Source organism: Leptopilina heterotoma, unplaced genomic scaffold, assembly GCF_015476425.1.
Source record: "Leptopilina heterotoma isolate Lh14 unplaced genomic scaffold, ASM1547642v1 Lhet_88, whole genome shotgun sequence".
Lineage (NCBI taxonomy): Eukaryota > Metazoa > Arthropoda > Insecta > Hymenoptera > Figitidae > Leptopilina > Leptopilina heterotoma.
Window position 1 is genome coordinate 1,042,231 of NW_025111191.1, and position 23,924 is coordinate 1,066,154.

Below are 23,924 nucleotides of genomic sequence, written 5' to 3' on the forward strand. Positions count from 1 at the left end.
TATATTTTTATATTATTTTATTATGATATATTAATTAATATATTATTATATTACATTACTTTCGTATGCATTTATAATTTTTATATTATTTTTTTGATTCCATAATTTTTATGAATGAGAAAAATACAGTGAAATATAATTATTTTTTTTATTGTTTTTTTTTTTATTATATTTATTATATTATATTTATATTTATTATATTTATTTTATTATATTTTACTAAATATTTTATTTATAAAAAAAAAATTGTGGAAAAAAAAATTATAATAAAATTAAACTCTTATTATATTATATTATCAAGGGTTATCACTGAAAAAAAAATTAATTGATTAAAATAATCGATTACTTGTCTATTAGCAATTAAATATTTACTGGAGTTAAATAATTTTTCTTTGAGTTAAATAAATTATATTTAAGCCAAATAAATTGTATTTGAACCAATAATTTCAGTATTTTAAGCAAATATAAATTGAACCATTTAATTGACTCCAATAAATATTATTTGATTCAATTAAATATTTAATTGATAATAGTAAATTAATCGTTTATTTGAATCAAATAAATTTTTTTCAGTGTAGCTGTCCATAAATTTGTATATAAATAAATAAATAAATATTATAACATAATATAATATTTTATCATGCTTGTAAAATAAAAAATATATAATGTAAAACAATTTTATATCAAATAACATACTGTAAAATAATACAATATAAAAAATATAAAAAAATAATGTAATGTAATATAGTAGGTTTAATATAATATAATAATTTTGAGATAAATACAACATATTTTCATAATAAAATTTCAAAATTAATAATAAATTCGTAATAAGCCCGAATTATATTAAGATTTTTAGGCATTTTTTAACTTTTCGGTTAAATATTGTTTAATTCTTTAATGAAGTTTGTATTTAAATTTTTTATGACTTTAGTTTAATTATACAATTATATAATTAATATATAATTATTTATATTTAATTATAATTAATATTATTATTATATAATTAATATAATAATATAAAAGTATAAAGAAATAATTTTAATAATAAAAGAGTTAAAAATAATATTTCAAAATAAAAACGTTTATTAATAACGTTTCTGTTATTTTCAGAAAAACACAAGTTGAATGCAAAAAAAAATTCCTTTTATTAATTAAATATATATACAAAAATAATAATAACGTTTAAAAAAAAACTTTAAAAAATAATGTTTAAAAACAAACTTTTAAAAATAATAACGTTTAAAAAAAAAACTTAAAAAAATAATGTTTAAAAACAAACTTTTAAAAATAATAACGTTTAAAATAAAAACTTTTAAAAAATAATAACGTTTAAAATAAAATCGTTTAAAAATAATAACGTTACTGTTATTATTTTCAGAAAAATACGAGAGCAGAAAAAAAATCCTTTTTATTAATTAAATGTACATACATCTTATGTGTTTTAATATTAGTCAGAGATCAAGACATTTCACTGCGCACCCTTCTCCAGGTTCATACTCTCAAATAGCAATATATTAGAGCGTAATTCTCCCCTCCTAATATGACTTGGAGTTTCTCGTTGGTTCACTGAAAAGGGTGTGCACGAGAATCCCCACCATAAGTTTTCCCCTTCTAACATATATTTCCTAGCCCTTTCGTATAGAAAATAGTGGAGGGGTGATTAGATAACTATAGGGGAGTTTAGATGAAAGTTTAGATAAATTCAGGGTGAGTCAACTCTGCTCGGGAAAATCGCAAGACTTCTTCTTTTTCTCCCTTTCCTCCAGATATAACTTTCATTTAAATTCACTGAAAAGCTAATTTGTTAATTTTAATTTATTAAAAATTTTCACAAAAAGTTTTTAATTTTTGTTTTTTCTAATAATATTTTTCTGTAAAAAAAAAATTAATTGATGAATAAATATTTTTGGGTTAGGCGTCTTTTTTTCTCTTTTCTTGATAATTATTTGATACTTTTTATTTTAATGTCAATTGTAATGATACTCGATTTAATTGTTTCTGAACAATTATGAAGACAATAAAAAAAAAAAATAAAAAAAAAATGCTGCCAAGTATTAAAAAATTTATTACTGCCAAAAGAATTTTTCTTGGTCCAAGTAAAAAATTTATTTTCTCCAAAAGAATATTATTTTGTCCAAGTAAAAAATTTATTTCCACTAAAAAAATTTATTTGATTCAAATAAAAAATTTATTTCCTTAAAAAAAAAAATTGATTTGGTTTGAATAACTTTTATTTGGTTGAAATAATTTTTATTTGGTTGAAAGTGGAAACTTTGTTGACGTCAAAAAAATAGTTGGTGAAAATAAATCGTTTTATTTAAATCAAAAATTATTTTTTGTGGAAATAAAGTTTTTAAAATTTAATTAAAAGTACTGAAAAAATTAAATTTTTGGAATTCTTAAAAAAATTCTGAATTTTTGTGTTTTTTTTGTTTGACTCATAAATTATGAAATTACCACGAATTCTAATATACAAAACCTTCAATTTTTTCAATTTCTGACAAAAATTTCCTTTCAAATAACTTAAATCTTGAACAAATATTATAAAATAAATAAATTATTTAATGAATAATTTTACTTAAATATTTCAAAATTAATTCAATTTTACAAGCGTTGCGTTTACAATTTTTATAAATAAATGAACTTTCAAACGGTTTTAATTTGAGATTTTATCAAATTTCAATGTTGAATGAATTAAATTAAAAATTTTAATGAACTTAGATTTTTGAAAAATTTTAATAATTTAAAATCTTCTGAAATTAGTTAAATTTGTGAATATATAATTAATTTTTTTAAATAATGGATTTCTGGAAGAATTTTTTATTAAAAACACTGCAAAATTTGAATTTTGAAGAAATTACAAATGACTACAGAAATTCAATTATTTTCAAAAGAATTAAAATTCTTCGCAGAAATTCAATTATGTTTAAAATTTAAAAAAAAATCTCGAAAATATCCTAATTATTATCTTTATAAATAAAAAAATTCTTTTTCAAAATTCAATTATTTTCAAAAATTTTAATAAAAATCTTGTCAAAATTTCAATTATTTTTAAAAATTTTCCTCATTTCAATGATTTTCAATATCTACTATTTGAACAAAATTATCCAAACGAATTCAATTATTTAAAAACAATTTTAATAAAATTGCACGCAAACGTTTAATTATTTTCATAAATAATAAAAATTTCACAGGTATTCAAATATTTACAAATTGTTTATACGTTTCTTCTCAATAATTCAATTATTTTCATAAATAATAAAACTCATCGCAGAATTTCAATTATTTTTTATACAATTTTAATTAAATTCCTTGAAAACTGTATAACTGTTCCAAAAATTTTTATTAAAATTCATTAAAAAAAATTTAATTATTTAAAAATTTGTTGACAAAATTCTTTATAAGAATTAAATTTTCAGAAACATTTAATTATTTAATAAATAATTTACTTTTGTACTTAAATAATTGAATTCTCGTAGAATTTTCTAATAAAAATTTATTTGAAAATTAATTTTAGTTTAAAATTTAGATAATAATTGAATATGAAAATAATTTTTAAGAAGTTACAGTAAAAATATTCTTATAATGTAAAATAATTATTTTATGTCTCGAAGATCTTTTTTTTTTTATCTTAGACTCGGAGCAATCGATATCTGCATGTTTTATAACAATATTTTTAATGTTGTTTAATTTCAAAAAGGTTTTGAATTTGAATATTTTGAAGAATTTTAATTCCTACGGAAAAATAATAATTAAATATTTATTTAAAAAAGAAGTTATTGATGTTTTTGAATAATTTTGCAATTAAATAAATTCGTCAATAAATGTCACAGAACATTTTTTTGAGAGAAATTTTTCCTTTATTTTCTGTAAATTGAAAAATTTTCAATTTAATTTTCAATTAAAATTTGTAATGAACAAATAGAATTTATAAACACTTTTTTCCTTTATTTTTGAAAATATTTGAATTTTATTCAAACAATTGTAATAATTACTTTAAAAATCACTGTAATAATTACTTTAATAATTACTGTAATAATTACTTTAATAATTACTGTAATAATTACTTTAATAATTACTGTAATAATTACTTTAATAATTACTTTAATAATTACTGTAATAATTACTGTAATAATTACTTAATAATTATTTCTTAATTATTAAGAAATAGAAATGATGTAAATTATTTCCTTATGAAAATTGAAAATTTTCCACAATAATATTTTTGTCGGAAATAAACATTTTATTTGAACCAAATAACAATAATCAGAATGAAATAAATGTTTCAAATAATAATCATAAATTTTCTAATTATTATTTTATTTGAACCAAATAATTTTTTTTTTTTTGCGAAAATAAGTTTATTTCCACCAAAAAATTCATTTATACCAAATAAAATTAATTAACTAATAAAATTTGTTTCCAAATATGTTTAAGACTTGCAAGTCCCCAAATATTCTCAATTCTGGACCAAAAAAATAATTTTTTTTAATTTTCTCTACTTTTTACCAAGCGCAAATGAAAGAAGAGTACCCCAAGAGGGGGGGAGGAGGAGGAGGAGGAAAATTAGCGAAAGGTAGGAATTTTTTGGAAAAATCGTGTCCTTTTTTTTAGATGGCATTTCAACGTGGCGTTGCAGTGTGCATTATTTAATGGGCGTTTCTCGCTTTGTTCGGCCGACTCATTAACCGGGACTCCCGATTGTACTTTGCGTTGGTTTCTCTGCGAGAACATATACATATATATATATATATATAGTATAGAACCACGGTTCGGGGTACAGTGGCGCCGCTGCATAATGAACAGGGCACCCCTATTCACCCTCCCTTCTTCCCGCCGACAGTACTGCCCCCCCCTCCCCCTTGCATACATTCACCATCCGCCTATTATTTCTTCGTATTACGTTACATCGTGTTACGTTACGTGCCTACACGATTCGTTCGTGCAGAATCTCTTTTCTCATGTACATGTATAATACACTCTCGAAAAAAAAGAGCTATGAAAAATAAATCAATAAAATATTGTATTAAATTCAAAAAAATAATGTACACGCTGTTCAATTGTATTATATATGCTCGTTATTTATTTATTTATTATTTTTTTTCTGTTTTGATGATAAAATCCATTAAAATATGTCCGGGGAAAAGTGTTTCTTTTTTGCATGTAGTCTATAATTTTATTTAATTCAAAGTTTATTTAATTAAAATACTCTTCGATTTTAATTTTATTCAATTCGCAAATATTTAATTCGGTTTTTCTCGAATTAGATTTTATTTAAATTTACATTTTTCTTTTATTCAAAATTTAGTCAATAGAAATTTTTATTGGGTAGGAATTTTATTGAATTAAATTTTTACTATTTTTTTGCATTTATTAATTTACTCGATTCAACTACTGTTCAACTAAAATTTCATTCGATTCAAATTTTATTGAATTCCAATATTATTAACTCTAATTTCTTTGAATTTAACTACTATTGAATTCATATTTTATTCGAATCAAATATTCATGAATTCAAATTCTATTCGAGTCAAATTTTGTTATATTCAAATATTTTTTAATTCAAATTCTATTCGAGTTAAATTTTTTTATATTCAAATATTTATGAATTCAAATTGTGATCAATTGAAAATTTTTATGAATTCAAATTTTGTTCGATTAAAATTTTATTGAATTCAAATGATTCAAATTTAATCAATTCAAATTCTATTAAATTCAAATGATTCAAATTTAATCGATTCAAATTTTATTGAATTCAAATGATTCAAATTTAATCGATTCAAATTTTATTGAATTCAAATGATTCAAATTTAATCGATTCAAATTTTATTGAATTCAAATTCTGTTCGATTCGAATTTTATTCCATTCAAATGTTTTTAACACAAATTTTATTCGATTTAAATATTTTTGAATTCAAATTCTATTCAATTAAAATTTTATTTAATTCAAATTCTATTCGCTTAAAATATTGTTTGATTAAATTTTTTCTTTGGATTTTAAATTGCATTCTATTTAAATTTTATTGAATTTAAATTCTAATCAATTAAAATTTTATTGAAATTAAATTCTATTCGATTCAAATTTTATTAAATTTAAATTTTATTAAATTCAAATTCTACTGAATTTAAATTTTGTTCAATTAAAATATTTTTGAATTTAAATTCTATTCAATTAAAATTTTATTGAAATCAAATTCAATTCGATTAAAATTTTATTAAATTAAAATTCTATTCGATTCAAAAATTGTTATCTTAAATTTTATTCGATTCAACTATTACTGAATTAAAATTTTGTTTGATTCAAATGGTTTTGTATTCAAATTCTATTTGATTCAAATATTTTTGAATTCAAATTACATTTGATTTAAATACTATTTCAATTAAAATTTTATTTAATTCAAATTCTATATTTGTTTAAAATATTGTTTGATTCCATTTTTTTCTTTGGATTTTAAATTGTATGCGATTTAAATTTTATTTAATTAAAATTTTATTCGCTTAAATTACAGTTTAATTAAAATATTTTTAAATTTAAATTCTATTCGATTCAAATTCTATTCAATTCAAATTTTATTGAATTCAAATTCTATTCGATTCTAATTTTATTCCATTGAAATATTTTAAAAATTCAAATACCATTCGATTTCAATTTTAATAGATTCATATTTTATTTAATTAAAATCGAGAAAATTTCTCTTTATTATTAGATAAATAGTTTTACTTTATATTCAAAATTTTACTCAATTTTTAAGTAATCTAATTTATAATCCCCCCTTATTTTCATTATTCAACTCAAAATTCAAATGATCGAATCTTAAAAATTTCCCCTCCAAAATAATTAATTTGCTTCTCCTTTCATTAAAACATTTTCATTTTCCTCCAAAAAAATTTTCATATTCCTTTTTTCTTATTACAAAAAAATTTTCCGATTTTCAAAATGAAGAGGGAAAATCAACATGGAGTAAATTAATAGAGACGTATATACATATATATATACAGTGACATACTGGAAAATAATTCGAAACGTGAAATCGTCCTTTTGACACCTTTCGAACACGAAAAGAGGATGAGAGTTTGAGGTGGGTGGGGGGGAGAGGAGGGATTGAGGGTGAAAGGGGCAGATGTTGGGTGAAACCCGTGAAAATAGAACGCGAATGGAACATGAACGAACATGTACAAGAGTGACAGGGTGCTGCCCTCTGCTAGCTAAAATTAGAGGGTGATGTCCGAAGTTGTCCGCTACACGTTTGCATTTCCTATGCATTATTTCCAGAGTGTGAGTATGTACAGGTCCGAGTAAAACCGCATGTTCGATCGCGGTCTCACTGCGGTTTGATGTCATTTTTTTTCCTTTCTCTCTGTCTCTCTCTCTCTCTCTCACTTTTTTTTTACCCCCCCCCCCTATTTTTTTCCTCCAGTTCGGCCTTAAGATTTTTACTCCTTTTTTTTCCTCTTTTTTATTCTCTTCAACTCCCTTAAGATTTCTATGCTTTTTTCTACAAAAAGAAATTTTTATATTTTTGATTTTTTCTCCTTTAACTCCCTTAAGATTTCTATTCTTTTTTCTACAAAAAAAAAGGAATTTTTGATATTCGAATTCCCCCCCCCCTCTTTTTTTTGCTTCATCCCCCTTGAGATTTTTAATCGAATTCAATAAATTATTATAAATAAAAAGAAATGAATAAAAAATAAATTTAAATATGAATTTAAGTTAAAAACGTTAAAATAATTAAATTTTTTTTTAAAAAGATACAAATTCAATTATTTTCAAAAATAATAAAATTCTTCGCTAAAATTCAATTATGTTCTAAAATTTTTTAAAAATTCTGGTCAAAATTTCAATTATCTCTAATTAATTAAAAATAATAAAATTCTTCTCCAAAATTAAATTATTTTCAAAAATTTTAATAAAATACTTTGCAAAAATTTCAATTATTTCCAAAAAATTTTGCTCAATTTAATGATTTTCAATGTCAATGATTTTAATAAAATTTTCCAAAAGAATAATTAAATGTTTGTTTGGAATTTTGTTAACATTTTTTTCAAATAATTATTTTTAAAAAATTTTAACAGAATTTCACGAAAACATTTAATTATTTTCATAAGTATAATAAAAATTCTACTGGAATTCAGTTATATATAAATTTTTTTTATAAATTTCTTTACAATAATTCAATTATGTTCATAAATAATAAAATTCTTTTTATAAATTCAATTATTTTCATATCAATATGAATAAAATTCTTCGCAGAATTTCAATTATTTTTAGTACAATTTTAAGAAACATTAAATTATATTCAATAAATTATTTATTTTTATATTTAAATAATTGAATTTTCGTTGAATTTTCTAATAAAAATTGATTTAAAAATGTCATTCAGTTAAAATTTTAAATAATAATTATAATAAAAAACTTTTTTTATCAAAAAAAGAGTTAAAAATTAACAAAAACAATTGAATAGGTATATTTTTACCACTTTCTTGTTGTTATTATTTAAAAGTAAATTTTAGTTTTAGTTTTTCTTGTCTCCTACAAAAAAAAAATTTTAATGTTGGAAATTTTTTTTGTTAGTTGACATAAGTTATTGTTTGAGCAAAATAAAAATAAAATCCGATATAATTAGTGTGGGTAATGATTTTTTTCCTTATAAAAAAATCTGTTGACCCGTTGATTAACATCAGAGTGTAATTATACGTTTATTGTTAGATTGTACTTTTCAAATTTTTATTTAGAAATAAATTTTTCAGTACTAATGTCTCTTCAGTTCGCTTTTCGCTTCTCTTATCATTAACGAAATTGTTTTTGAAACACTGCAGTGAATTTAGAGTTAAAATATTTTTTTTGATTAATTAACTAATAAAAGTGGATGAGTACCAACTTGACCGTACACAAAAGAAATAAAATTTTAACTTTATAAATTTTTGGAGATGTGGAAAAAGAGTTAAATTTGACTATTTAGTTTTAATTAGCTGTTCCCTGAATTTTTTACAGTGTTCTATTAAAAAAAAGGACTGAAGATTTGGAAGTTGTTTTGAATTCAAATTATATTAGATTCAAATATTTTTAAATTCAAATTCTATTCGATTCAAATTGTAGTCGATTCGAATTTTATTGAATTCAAATTCTATTTAATTCAAATATTTTTTAATGCAAATTCTATTCAATTTCTATTCAAATTCTTATTCGATTCAAATTGTATTCAAATTAAATATGTTTGAATTCAAATTCTACTCGATTTTAATTTTATTCGATTCGCAAATATTTAATTCGGTTTTTCTCGATTAAGATTTTATTAAATTTACATTTTTTTTATTCAAAATTGACTCAATAGAAATTTTTATTGGATACGAATTTAATTGAAATAAAATTTTACTATTTTATTGCATTTATTATTTTACTCGATTCAACTATTATTCAACTAAAATTTCATTCCATTCATTAATTAAATTCAAAAATTATTAACTCGAATTTTTTTCAATTCAATTCAACTACTATGGATTACAAATTTTAATCAAATTAAATATTATTTAATTCAAATTTTATTCGAGTCAAATTTTGTTATATTCAAAAATTTATGAATTCCTATTAAAATCCATTAAAATTAGTATGAATTCAAATTCTGTTCGACTCAAATTATATTGAGTTCAAATGATTCAAATTTTATTCAAGTCAAATTTTATTGAAAAAAAATTCTGTTCCATTGAAATTTTATTCCACTCAAATTCTATTCGCTTAAAATATTGTTTGATTCAATTATTTTTGAATTTAAATTCTATTCAATTCAAATTTTATTGAATTCAAATTATATTCAATTCAAATATTTTTTACTCAAATTTTATTTGATTAAAATATTTTTTAATTAAAATTCAATTCGATTAAAATTCTACACACGATTCAAATTTTATTGAATTCAAATTCTATTCGATTCAAATGTTATTGAATTCAAATTCTATTCAATTCAAATTTTATTGAATTCAAATTATATTCGATTCAAATATTTTTTACTCAAATTTTATTCGATTCAAAATTATATTCGATTCAAATATTTTTTACTCAAATTTTAATCGATTCAAAATTATATTCGATTCAAATATTTTTAACTAAAATTTTATTCGATTCAACTATTATTGTATTCAAATTTTGTTTGATTAAAATATTTTTGAATTCAAATTCTATTTGATTCAAAATTGTATTGAATTCAAATTCTATTCGATTCAAATTTTATTCAATTCAAATTCTATTTGATTAAAATATTTTTTAATTAAAATTTAATTCGATTAAAATTCTATACACGATTCAAATTTTATTGAATTCAAATTCTATTCGATTCAAATGTTATTGAATTCAAATTCTATTCAATTCAAATTTTATTGAATTTAAATTATATTCGATTCAAATATTTTTTATTCAAATTTTATTTGATTCAAAATTATATTCGATTCAAATATTTTTAACTAAAATTTTATTCGATTCAACTATTATTGTATGCAAATTTTGTTTGATTCAAATATGTTTGAATTGAAATTCTATTTGATTAAAATATTTTTGATTTCAAATTCTATTCGATTAAACTTTTTTTCCACTCAAATATTTTTGAATTCAAATTCTATTCGATTAATTATTACCTCCCCTGGGTTGTTATTTATTTTTTTCAGAAATAACTCCAAATGTGTCAAAAAAAACACTTCTTTCGAATAAAAGAAAAAAAAAATTATTTTTTTACCAAAAAAAGAAAAAAACCATGTAAATTTTCTAACTCTCATTTATTTTCCTAATGGACTGTACCGTAGAAGTATGTTCGACAAAACCCTATCTCCAGAGGCATTAGATGCAGAGAGTATCGGTGGTTCTGGCGCACAGCGTTGCTGGTATTAGACACCATACCCACAGCTCATTTGCCAACTCCGGCAAATTTACCAAATTTAAATGCAAAATCGGCCCGGCGGGTTCAGTTCGCCAGGTTGGTTATGTGTGTGTGTGTGTGTTGAGTGGGTGGTAGAGAAATGGCAATGTGGGTGGTTGTGGGAGGACGCGGGAGAAAGAGAGGGACGCGAAAATAGAGGAAGTGCAAAAGAGAGATATAGAACGAAAAGGGATGAGAGAGAATGAGAATACTCCTGCGGGCGTTGAAGGAGGAAAAGGGTGCTGGGTGGTAGTAGGAAACTCAAATGGTCGCAATGGTGCGGGATAGTAGTTTCCTGGTTGCACGGTACAACATGCGATTGGTCCACTAGCCTCTCCTCTTTCCTCTCCTCTCTCTTTCTCTCTTCTTCCTCTCCTTCTCTCTGTTACACTCTTTCCCTCTTTACCCTCTCGCTCCCTCTTTCTGTTTCTCTCTCTCTTTCTCTCATTCTCTTGCTTTCTCTCTCTCTCTCTCTTTCCCTCATTTTCTCCCTTTCTCTCTCTCTCTCTCTTTTCCTCTTTCTATGTCCCTCTTTCTCTCTTTCCCTCTTCTCACGAATATAGTAACGAGAGAGAAAGAGGGAAATTTAGTAACGAGAGAGAAAGAGAGAAATATATTAACGAGAGAGAAAGAGAGAAATATATTAACGAGAGAGAGAGAGAGAGAATTATAGTAACGAGAGAGAAAGAGAGAAATATAGTAAAGAGAGAGAAAGAGAGAAATATAGTAAAGAGAGAGAAAGAGAGAATTATAGTAAAGAGAGAAAAAGAGAGAGGGAAAGAGAGCTAACTCTCTTTCTCTCTCGCACTATATTCGTCGTTTTCTATTCAATCATTATGCTCTCTTCCTTCCGCCACCGCTCTCATGTCGTTTTCAGTTTATTAGTCGTTCTATTATGCTCGTTTCAAAATATACTCTGTAATCTTTTTTATGCATCATCAACTCACATTATTGTATTTTCATGACTAAATGAACTCTCCATCCTAGAAACTAAACAATATTTTCGCATATATGTATTTATTTTACTACTTTATGTATTATCAACTTCTTTTTATTACTTTCTGTATTAGCAGTAATTTTTTTTTTTTTTTTTTTACTATTCTTTAGTTGTATAAATTTATATAAAAATTTTGAAAAATTCAAATTATAGGCCCATTAGTCCTCTTTTCTTTTTTTGATAATAATTTCTCGTTATATCGACAAAATAAAATAACCCCTCTCTCTTCTCCTGAAAAAATAACGTATTTTTTTTAACGATATTAAGGGTACACAGAAAAAAACATTTATTTGCTGATAAATATTTACTTGATTCAAATAATTTTTATTTAATTGAAAGAAATCATTTTGGAACCAAAAAAATTCCAGTAATTGAAGTAAATTTAATTCAATGGACTCAAATAAAAAGTATTTGATAAAAGTAAATATTTATTTAATAACAGATGAATCTATATGAAGCAAAAAATTTTTTTAGCAATAGAGAAAAAATTCATTTCGAACAGCGACAGATTCTATTTATAATAGCAACAGTTTTAATTGTATCAGTTAATACTATATTCCAAAGAAAAATCATCGCTGTTCAAAATTGAATTTTTTTTTTTCAAAGAAGAAGAAAAGAATGAAGTAGAAAAAAAAGAATAGAGTAGAAAAAGAGGATGGAGGAGAAAAAATGAGTGGAGTTATAATTTTTTATGATAATCGTGTTTCTTAATACCTAATTTAAATTAAACATTTAATTATTGAATTTTATTACAATCTTTTTGATAATAATCAAATTTTTCTTAGAATTTTATTACAATTTTCTAAAATAATTTAATTCATTCAAGGAATTTTATTAAAATATAGAAAGTCATTGAATTCTTTCGAAGAATAGATTCTATTACAGATTTTTACAATAATTATAATTAAATATTTTATTATTGAAGTTTATAAAAATGGTATTGAAAATTAATGAATTTCTGAGAAGAAGTTTATTATTTATAAAAAAATAATTTAATTCTTGCGATGAATTTTACTAATTATAAAAAAATAAATTGTTTTGAAGGATTTATAAAAATTTTAGATAATTAATGGATTATTTATAAAAATTAAAAAAAAAATGAATTGTTTCCAAAAATTTATTAAAATTTTAGAAAATAATTGAATTTTTTCGTAAAATATTATTGGAAATTTTTAAAAAATTGAATTCCTTCATAAAATTTTATTAAAATTGTATTCAAATAAAATAATTGAATTTTTGCAAGGAATTATACTATTTATAAAAATAATTGAATTGTTTCGAAGCATTTTTTACAATTTTAGAAAATAATTGAATTTTTTTTTAAATTTTATAACGAAAGAAAAAAATTCAATTCTTTCGTGAAATTTTATTAATTTTTTAAATTTTTTTATCAATTTTATTAATTTTGAACATAGTTGAATTTTATAAGAAGAATTTGATTTTTTCTGAAAATAATAATTGAATTCCTTAAAAAAAATTTATTATTTATGAAAATAATTAAATGTTTGTATACAATTATAGTAAAATTTTTTTTTTAAATAATTGAATTTCTGCAATGATTTGTAATTTCTCCAAAATTAAATTTTTTTTAGTGATTTCAACAAAAATTTAAATTAAAAAATTTTGTAATTCTATTATTATTAAAATTGATTTTTTTATTTAAAATTGGTAGTAAGAAGTAAGCGATTGAGTAGAAAAAGGGATTCAATGTTTATAAATTCTTACAAAGAATTCAATTATTTTCAAAAATAATAAAAATTTTCACAGAAATTCAATTCTTTTTAAACTTTTTAATAAAATTTTTAGCAATAATTCAATTATTATTTTCATAAGAAATAAAATTCTTCTTAGGAATTCAATTATTTTTAAAAGTTTTAATAAAATTCTTAGCAACTATATTCAATTATTTTCATAAATAATAAAATTCATCGCTGGATTTCAATTATTTTTAATACAATTTTGCAGGTATTGCTCTAAAAATGTAATTATTTATAGAAATTTAATTTCTATTCCTCGAGAAAATCAATTATTTAAAAAAATGTTTTTTTTTAAAATTCTTTGGAAGAATTCAATTATTTACAAAAATATTAGAATTTTCCACAAGAATTCAATTATTTTTAAATATTTTAATAAAATTGTTCCAAAGAAATCAATTATTTTAAATACAATTTTAATTAAATTTTTTTTTTTGAATAATTCAATTATTCTTTTAGATTCTTTTAGATTTTAATAAAATTCTTCCCAACAAATTCTTGTGAAATTTTTATTATTTATGAAAATAATTAAATGTTTGCTTACAATTATAGTAAAATTTTTTTGGAAAACAATTGAATTTCTGCAATTATTTCTAATTTCTCCAAAATTGAATTTTTTTTTAGTGTTTTCAACAAAAAGTTAAATTACAAAATTTTTAAATTCTATTATTTTTAAAATTACTTATTTTATTTTTTAAAAAAAGGTAGTAAGAAGTTAGCGATTGAGTAGAGAATAGGGTTTGAGTAGAAAATAGGGTTTGAGTAGAAAAAAGGGACTGAGTAATAAAAAGAGATTGAGTAGAAAAAAGGGTCGAGTAGAAAAAAGGGATCAAAGTGAGAAAGAGTATAAGTTCCAAGAAGAGAACAGATCATCATCAGATCACAGAATAGAGAAAAAAGACTAAAGACACTAAAAAAAAAAATAAGGCAGTGGCAAATATATTGGTTATGCGAAATACACACAAGTTCCTAACTATATCTATGTTACGATATCGAAGGGGGGCATTGGAGGGGAGGGGTGTGGGGGGGCAGGCAGGGGTGGCTAATTATTATTCGTACTACACTTCCCAACGTTTTGTTGTTCATCGACGTCGTTTATTATTCATCGTTCATCATGCGGTGCGCGTTACACGTTGTACTGTGAACGTTACAACAAGACCAAACGCTACAGATATTTCCCTCTGTCCCAAGCATATAGACACGTCGCTTGAATTGCACACACGTAGAAACATTGTTTAACGAGTGGCGCTACAATTCCAAGTCCTCATTCGTTGCTACCACTATATGTATATGTATACACTCACATATATATGTATATATTGAGCATCACGATATTACAACGAGCTTTAAGCATCACTCTCTTCCCACTCCTCATTGACCACCCACTAACCCCCCCCCCACTATACCTTTCGGGTATTTCCGCGACCTCCCATTTTGACCCCAAACCATAATCCATCCATAACCGCCTGCTTTTCTCTCATATTACCTGTCCTGCAATTGCATAATTGTGCAAATTGATCTCTGCATGCGAGATTCGACAACCAAGACCCCTCGAGGGCTTATAACTGTCAAATGTTATTTTTTTTCATCTTTTTTTTTTTTTACTCTTGATATTTCTATAGTCAATTGTGGACCAATGGGAAATTTGTGGATGTTTGCATTTCTCTGGGAGAGAAAAAAGAAAGTTTGGAGTATTTAAAATTTCTTTTGTATGACGATCAAATATTTTCGGTTGATTTTCAAACTGATTTTTATTATTCTGTCGATAATTTAGAATGTTTTATTCAATTTGGTGTCGAAGTGGGTTTTTGGTATCAATTCTATTTAATTAGATGTATTTTTAATTAATTCTATTTCATTTGGTATCAAATTTGTCCCATTGGTATCGATTCTATTTAATTTGGTATCAAATTAGTCCCATTGGTATTAATTCTATTTAATTTGGTATCAATTTGATATTAAATTGTTCCTGCTGGTATCAATTCTATTTAATTTGGTATCAATTTGATATCAAATTTTTCCTGCTGGAATGAATTCTTTTTAATTTGATATCAAGTGGGTAAATTTGGTACCAATTTGATCCAAAGATATCAATTTGTTCCTTATTTGCTATCGGATTGGTCCCAATTGGTATCAATTTGATATCAAATTGGTTCATTTGTTATAATACCCATTGATATCAATTCTACTTAATTTGATGTCAAATTCATTCATTTGGTATCAATTTGGTCCATTCGGTATCATTTTTTTTCAATTTAGATTCAATTGCGTCCTTACGATATTTTATGCTCAATTTGAACAATTTTTTTATCAATGTTTTTGATTTCTAATTTGGTGCTTACGGTAATTTTTCTAATTCGTTGTCAATTTCATCCAATTTTTAGAATTCAGCCACTAAAAGATACTATTTTTTGTTTTTTTTTAGAATTTCCACTACTTTAAATTCGCTAATAATAGAAATCAAAAAACTATTCTCAAAAATTATAATCAAATTCTTTAAAACGATTCAATTATTTTCAAATAATATTCGAAATTCAATTATTTTCAATATCTGGTATTTTCATAAAATTTCGCAAAAAAATTCAATTATTTAAAAAAAATTTGTAAAATTCATCCAAAATTCAATTATTTTCATATAAATAATAAAATTTCCACAGGAAATCAATTAATTTAGATTTAGAATAGCATTTTCAAAAATATTTCGAAAAAATCAATTATTTAACAAAATTTTTAAACAAATCTTCACAATCATTTAATTACTTTCACTAATAATAGCATTTTTCATGGAAATTCAATTTTTAAAAAAAAATTTTTGATAAAATTCTAAGCAACAATTCAATTATTTTCATAAATAATATAAATAATTAAACTCATCGAATAATTTCAATTACTTTTTAATACCTACTATTTTAAATTAATTAATCGAAAAATTCAATTATTTTCAAAAATAAAATTTTCCACAAGAATTCAATTATTATTTAAAATAAAATTTTCATAATATTTATTATATTTCGAAAAGTTTAATTATTTAAAACAATGTTTATAAAATTTTTATGAAGAATTCAATCATTTTTAAAAATAACAAAATTTTTTATAGAAATTAAATTCTTTTTAAACTTTTTAATAAAATTTTAACAATAATTCAATTATTTTCATAAGAAATAAAATTTTTCTTATAGGAATTCAATTATTTTTGAAAATTTTAATAAAATTCTTAGCAACTATTCAATTATTTTTACAAATAATAAAATTTATAGCTGGATTTTAATTATTTTTTAATACAATTTTATAGGAATTGCTCAAAAAATGTAATTATTTATAAAAATTTAATTTCTATTTCTGGAGAAACTTAATTATTTAAAAAAATATTTTTTTAAAATTCTTTAGAAGAATTCAATTATTTACAGAAATATTAGAATTTTTTACAAGAATTCAATTATTTTCAAATATTTTAATAAAATTTTTCGAAAGAAATCAATTATTTTAAATACAATTTTAATTAAATTTTTATTGAAATAATTTAATTATTCTCTTAGATTTTAATAAAATTCTTCCCAAGAATTAAATTATTTTCATAATTAATTCTTTGAAAGAATTCAATTATTAAAGATAAATAACAAAATTATTCCCGAAAATCCAATAATTTTCAGACATTTTAATAAAGTTCTTTGCAAAATTCAATTATTTTCATAAATAACAATATTCATCACAAGAATTTAATTATTTTTAAAAGTAATTATTTTTTTTGGAAATTCAATTATTTTAAAAAATTCTAATAAAATCGTTCGCTAGAATTCAATTATTTTTATAAATAAAAAAATTATTTTTAGGAATTCAATTATTTTCAAAAAAAATTTTAATAAAATACCACACAAACATTCAATTATTGTCAAACATTTTAATAGAAAATTTCCAATGAGAATTCAATTATTTAAAATTTTTTTTGCAAAAATCTTCGTAAGAATTCAATACTTTTCATGAGTAATAAAAATTTCTCAGCAATGCTTACGGTACCACTTTCATAAATTTTTTTTATCAATTTTTTTCTGTTTTGGTATCAATTCGATCAAATTTTGTCATCTTCCAAACAAATTAAATTTGATTCAATTAATTATCAACGTGATTCGTTAATAATTGACAATAATTACCAATTTTTTAAAAGTATCGTAATAATTTGTTCCAATTTCGCATTAATTTGGTCCATTTGGTACCGAAAATAAAAATTTCTTTTCCATTTTTTTATCATTTTGATCCAATTTGGCATCAAATAGGTCCCCCGATGCTCCTCCGTTTCTCAAAATATTTTAAACCGAATTATTAAATAAAAATATACCTAAATAATATTTCTTTTTCAAATTTAAATTGAAACATATATAATTTTTTCTCCAAATGATAAAAAAAATTTATTTCTTCCCTCCAAAAAAAAAAAATATTTTCTATTCTTTAAAACTATTCTATATTCTCCAATTCTATAAAATATATGAGTCTTCTCATATTTTCATCATCATGAACTGGTTTTTCATATATAAAATTTTTTCACACATCTACTATTGTACTATACTTTCGAAAAAAAAGCTCTTCTGGTAGTTTAAATCACTTCTATAAGCTTTCCTACAACCCCTTCTTCTAAATTGTGGATGTAAAATTTGAGTAAAAAAAAAAAATTTTTTTTTGTCCTGCAGGGGAGAAAAAATATTTCTGCGAGCTTTTAGTATGAATCTCATTCGAATATAATAAAAAAGTAAAGTCACTTGGTTGAAAAATATTAAAAAAAAAAAAAAAGAGAAAGAAGTCACTTTTAGAAATGAAAAATAGTAAAAGAAAAAAAATGTTCCCCGGAAATTACTTCCAGGTTGGAGGTTCGAAAATTGAAAATTTCTGTCGGTCCAGTGTAATCGGCCGGAGGGTTGTAGTCTCGGGTTAAAAAGGGAAATAGGGAGAGGGGGAGGAAGGGTGATGTGAACGACGACGTAGGTCGACTACCGCGGACATTTGGCAAATATATATATGTATTTATATATTTATATATACGAGTGAGTGAATATGTACGGAACTCGAGTGATTTATGTTAATTCATGTTAAATAACTTTGTTCCGCGAAAAGTGAGACGTTTTTTTAATTTTTTGACTTTCATTTTTTGAAATTTTTTTTTTTTTTTGAATTGAAAAGATATATAGATACGAAAAATAAGAATGGAGAAAGAATAATTTACTCCTTGTGTTTTGTAGTAGAAAAAAAATCCATTTTTTTTATTTCTCGTTAAAAAAATATAAAAATTAATAATTTAATTTCACACGATATTGAAACCACAAGTTTATCACTATTTTGACGTTGGAAAATAACGATATACGCAATTCTAATGGTAATTAATACCCGAGTCATTTTAATGTCACTCAATTTGAAACAATAATTATTGTATCAGGATGCCAATTTGTACATGGATCTCTGAAACACCAATTTACAACGAAACAATTGTTTCTGGTTACAAATTAGGGTCTGGATTTCTGAAAATAAGCAATATATATATATATAATTGTTACAAAGGGAAGATAGTGAGAGAGGGGGGGGGGGGTTTGTGTTTGAGAGACTAGGGGCAAGAGGGGTGATAAAGGATAAGCCGGATGTAAGGGCGCGAGGGATTTTCAAATACGACCAATAAAAAAAATACACACACACTCCAAGGATTTAAATTTTAACGAAAATCTAAAATATATTTTGTAAAAATTCCGTGCGAAGGAATAATGGAAATATTTAAAAATTGACAGCATTTTTTTTATTAATAAATAGTTAATTTAATTAATTCAGATTTAGAGAGTTAGTCGAAAAATTTATTACTAGCAACTATTAAAAATTTCTTACTTACTTTAAAAAAAAAAATTTAGTAATTTTAAAAATAATGGAATTTAAAATTTTTTAATTCGATTTTTTGTTGAAAGCACTAAAAAGAATTCAATTTTGGAGAAATTAGAAATAATTCCAGAAATTCAATTATTTTCAAAAGTAATAAATTCCTTCTCATAAAATTCAATTATGTTTAGAAACATAAAAAAAATTTTCGTCAAAATCCCAATTATCTTTATAAATAACAAAATTCTTCTTCGAAATTTATTTATTTTAAATAATTTTAATAAAATTCTTGGCAAAATTTGAATTATTTTTAATAATTTTCCTCAATTCAATTATTTTCTATATCTATTATTTTAAAAAAATTTGTCAAAAGAATTTAATTATATAAAAAAAAATGTTTATAAAATTCCAAGCAAACATTAAATTATTTTCATAAATAATAAAAATTTCACAGGAATTCAACTATTTACAAATTCTTTATAATTTTCTTCGCAATAATTCAAATTATTTTCATAAATAATTCATTTTTTACAGAGATTCAATTATTTTCAGGAATTATAAAATTCATCGTAGATTTTCAATTATTTTTGATACAATTGTAATTGAATACCTCGAAAAATGCGTAATAATTCTTGAAAATTTTATTAAAATTCGTCAAAAAACTCACTTATTTAAAAATTTGTTGATAAAATTCTTTATGGGAATTCAATTGTTGGAAACATTTAATTATTCAACAAATTATTTACTTTTGTATTTAAGTAATTGAATACTCGTAGAAAAATTTCAATTATCTTTAAAAATATTAATTAATAATAAAATTCTTCTTCGAAATTTAATTATTTAAAAAAAAATTTAATAAAATTCTTGTCAAAATTTCAATTATTTACAAAAACTGTCCACAATTCAGTGATTTTCAATATCTACTATTCTAATTAAGGAATTCAATTATTTTCATAAAAAATAATTTTAAATTCTAAAAAATAATAATTGAATTGAAATTATGAAAATAATAATTTGTCAAACAATATTTTTTAAAGAAAAAAAAACAAAAGCATACACAAAAACTAACTTCAAAGCGTGGACAGACAGAATGAATGAAATAATGTAATTTCGAAGATTATTATAGTTAATTTATTAATTAATTATTGCTTTAAAGTAAAAATAATTGTCATAAATTAAATCAAAGTTTTAAAGTATAATTTTTTGGAAGAAATTTTTCGAAATTTTTATACAAATACGAAATGCTACTAAAAATTGATAAAAACTTTTTTTTATTATAAAGCTTTAGAATTTTGAGTAAAAAAAACCATAACCTATTTTTTGTTCAGGACACTAAATTATTCAATATTGGTTTTTTTCCAAATAATTACAAATTGAATAATTCAAAATCAAATTATTCGTCCTTTAGGTTCATTAAGTTTTAGATGAAATTTATTATCAAATAATTTATGCCTAAATAGTTCAAAATTTAGATAATTTCACATTTGTATTCATTAATCATTAGTTGAAGCGAAATTTGTAGAATTTTAAGTTTCGATGAATTGAATTTGCGTGTATAATTTATAATCAAAATTAGTTAATAATTAATATAATAAATAATAATAATTTTAAATTTACATGGATTATTTCGAAAATCGATTAGAAAAATTTGAATAAATTTGGAGGGAAATTTGGAGATTTTTAAGTTTCGATAAATTGAATTTACGTGTATAATTATAATTAATAGTTAATAATTAATATAATAATTAAAATAAATAAATAATAATAATAATAGTAATAATAATTTTAAATTTACGTGAATTATTTTGAAAATCGTTTATCAAAATTTTAATAAGTTGAACATTTTGAAAGTATTAATTTTTAGACTAATTTTAGCTTTTAAATCTTCGGAATAGTATTTGATTTTCGTCTTTAAAATTTTAAAATGTAATTTAAATTTAATTTAATGTAATTTAACAGATTAAAAATGTTGTTTAATTATTTAAAAAATATTTTCGTGACGATAAAAAATAAAATTTATTACATTGTTGTCAAGAACGTCAAAAAAATAATTTCTTTCGAGATACAATTGCTAATTATTTCGAACTAGAGTTTTTTTTTTTATTTTATTCAAATATTAACATAAATATCAACTTTTAAATATAACTTTAAATTAACATTTATTTTATTCAAAACTATACAAAGAATTAGAAAATTCTTAGTAGTTTTGAATAAAATAAATGTTAATTTAATTAAAAAATTTTTGTTCATTAAAAGACATTAAAAGTAGTATGTGAAATAAAAATTACTTCTAAATATTAACAACTACAAAGTAGTAAAGAAGAAAATTAAAAAAAATTGAACATAGTCAAGGTTGGACCCCTGGAATTTTTAAAATAAGAAACACTAGCGCCACCTATGCGAGGGCGTCTCAAACCTCTTCTAACTCAATTCTCTAAATTCGTTTACTAAAAAAAGTTATTAACAAAATTCAAAAGGTGGTCCAACCCTGACTATGTTTCCCTATCGTAAAATAATATTTATAGCAAGCAAGCTATTTGGGAAAAATTCTAAAATACTGGAAATTTTCCGAAAAAAAATACAAAATTCATTCGTAAGATTTAAGAATTTTGTGAAAAAAAATTTTTTCTTATGAAAGAAAAAGAATTTTAAATTTTAAAAATTTTAAATTTTTAAATTAATTAATTAATTAATTAATTAATTAATTAATTTTTTTTTAATTTTTAAATTTTTAAAGAAAAAAAAAAAGAATTAAAAATTTTTTCAAAGAAAAAAGAAAGATTTGAGTTTAATTAATAGAAAATAGTTGAAGGGGGAAAATAAGTCTTAAAAAACCCCCTCTCGTGCCCCTCTTGCCGTATATGTATATATATATATTAGTGTGGGAAGGAACTTTGCAAAAAAGGGGTGCGTACATGTACATGAAAGGGAGGAATGGTTGAGGGTGGAAAACGAGACCAATGGAATGGGTTTCGACGATGGGGGAAGCCACCATTTATTTTCCACCCTTCTCTCCCCCCCTCCCACCTCTTTTTCCAAGCGTTGCCTCACGGGAGAACGGACCGGCATGCGGGCATCATTAACGCCAACCTTAACCACCCCCCATGTGTGTCTTATGGCCGATCCTCGCTCTCTTCGAAGCTTTATTAACCATTTGCGGCAAGGTTGCTTCGTCTATCCGCCAATAACATTGTTGCTTTTCTGCAACGATCGTTTTGCTTTTACTATTTTCGCTACTCTATATATATATATACAATACATATATATATTTGTGTGCAGATAATAGACCAAAAACTATTCTAGGCGTTACTTGCTTTTATGCATATACATTTCAAGTCTCAGGAACGATTTCAAATTGCATCGTTTCTCAACCGAATGTTTTTTGTACATGTGTATGTTTTTGTATATATATATATTTGCCATCAAAGTCGACTCAACGACTTGGTTTCATTTACAACTCAATATATCTGACATTTTGTTGGTAATTTTTATTTTTTTTATTTTCATTTATTATTTTAGAAGAAGAATTTTTTAGTTTTGTTTCTTTTTAATTTTATTGTGATATTTTCGATTTGAGGAAAAATTTTTGCATTGGAAATGTTTCTTTTATTCAGGGTTGCCACAGGTCAGGGAATTCAGGAAAAAGTTAGGGAAAATACAATTAGTCAATAAAATCAAGAAAAAGTCAGGGATTTTCATTAAAAGTACTGGAAAAAATTAAATGTTTTGAATTCCTAAGAAAATTATAAATTTTCGTGTATTTTTTGCGTTTGTTTAATAAACTGTGAAATTATCACGAATTTTATTATAAAACTTTCAATTTTTTCTATTAGAAATTAATGATTGCAATAATTCAATTGTTTTTAAAAGTAATAAAATTCTTCTCAAAAATTCAATTATTTTCAAAAGTAATAAAATTCTTCTCAAAATTCAATTATGTTCAAAAATTGAAAAAAAAAAATTATTAAAAAAAATTTTAGTAAAATTCTTGACAAAATTTCAATTATTTTCAAAAATTGTCCTCGGTTTTCAAAATGTACTATTTTAATAAAATTTTTCAAAAGAATTTAATTATTAAAAAAAATTTTTTTTCTTATATTCTACGCAAACATTTAATTATTTTCATAAGTAAATAAAACTCATCGCAGAATTTCAATTATTTTCAAGACAATTTAAATCTAATTCCTCGACAACTGTAATTAACTTAAAAATTTTTTATTAAAATTCGTCGAAAGAATTCAATTATTTCAAATTTTGTTAATAAAATTCTTTATAGGAATTGAATTCTCGTAGAATTGTCTAATAAAAATTGATTTAAAAACGAATATTTATTAAAAATTTTGATAATAATTGAATATTAAAAGCATATGAATTTTTTAGAAATAATTGAATTTCGAAAAGATTTCAAATTAAAATCTT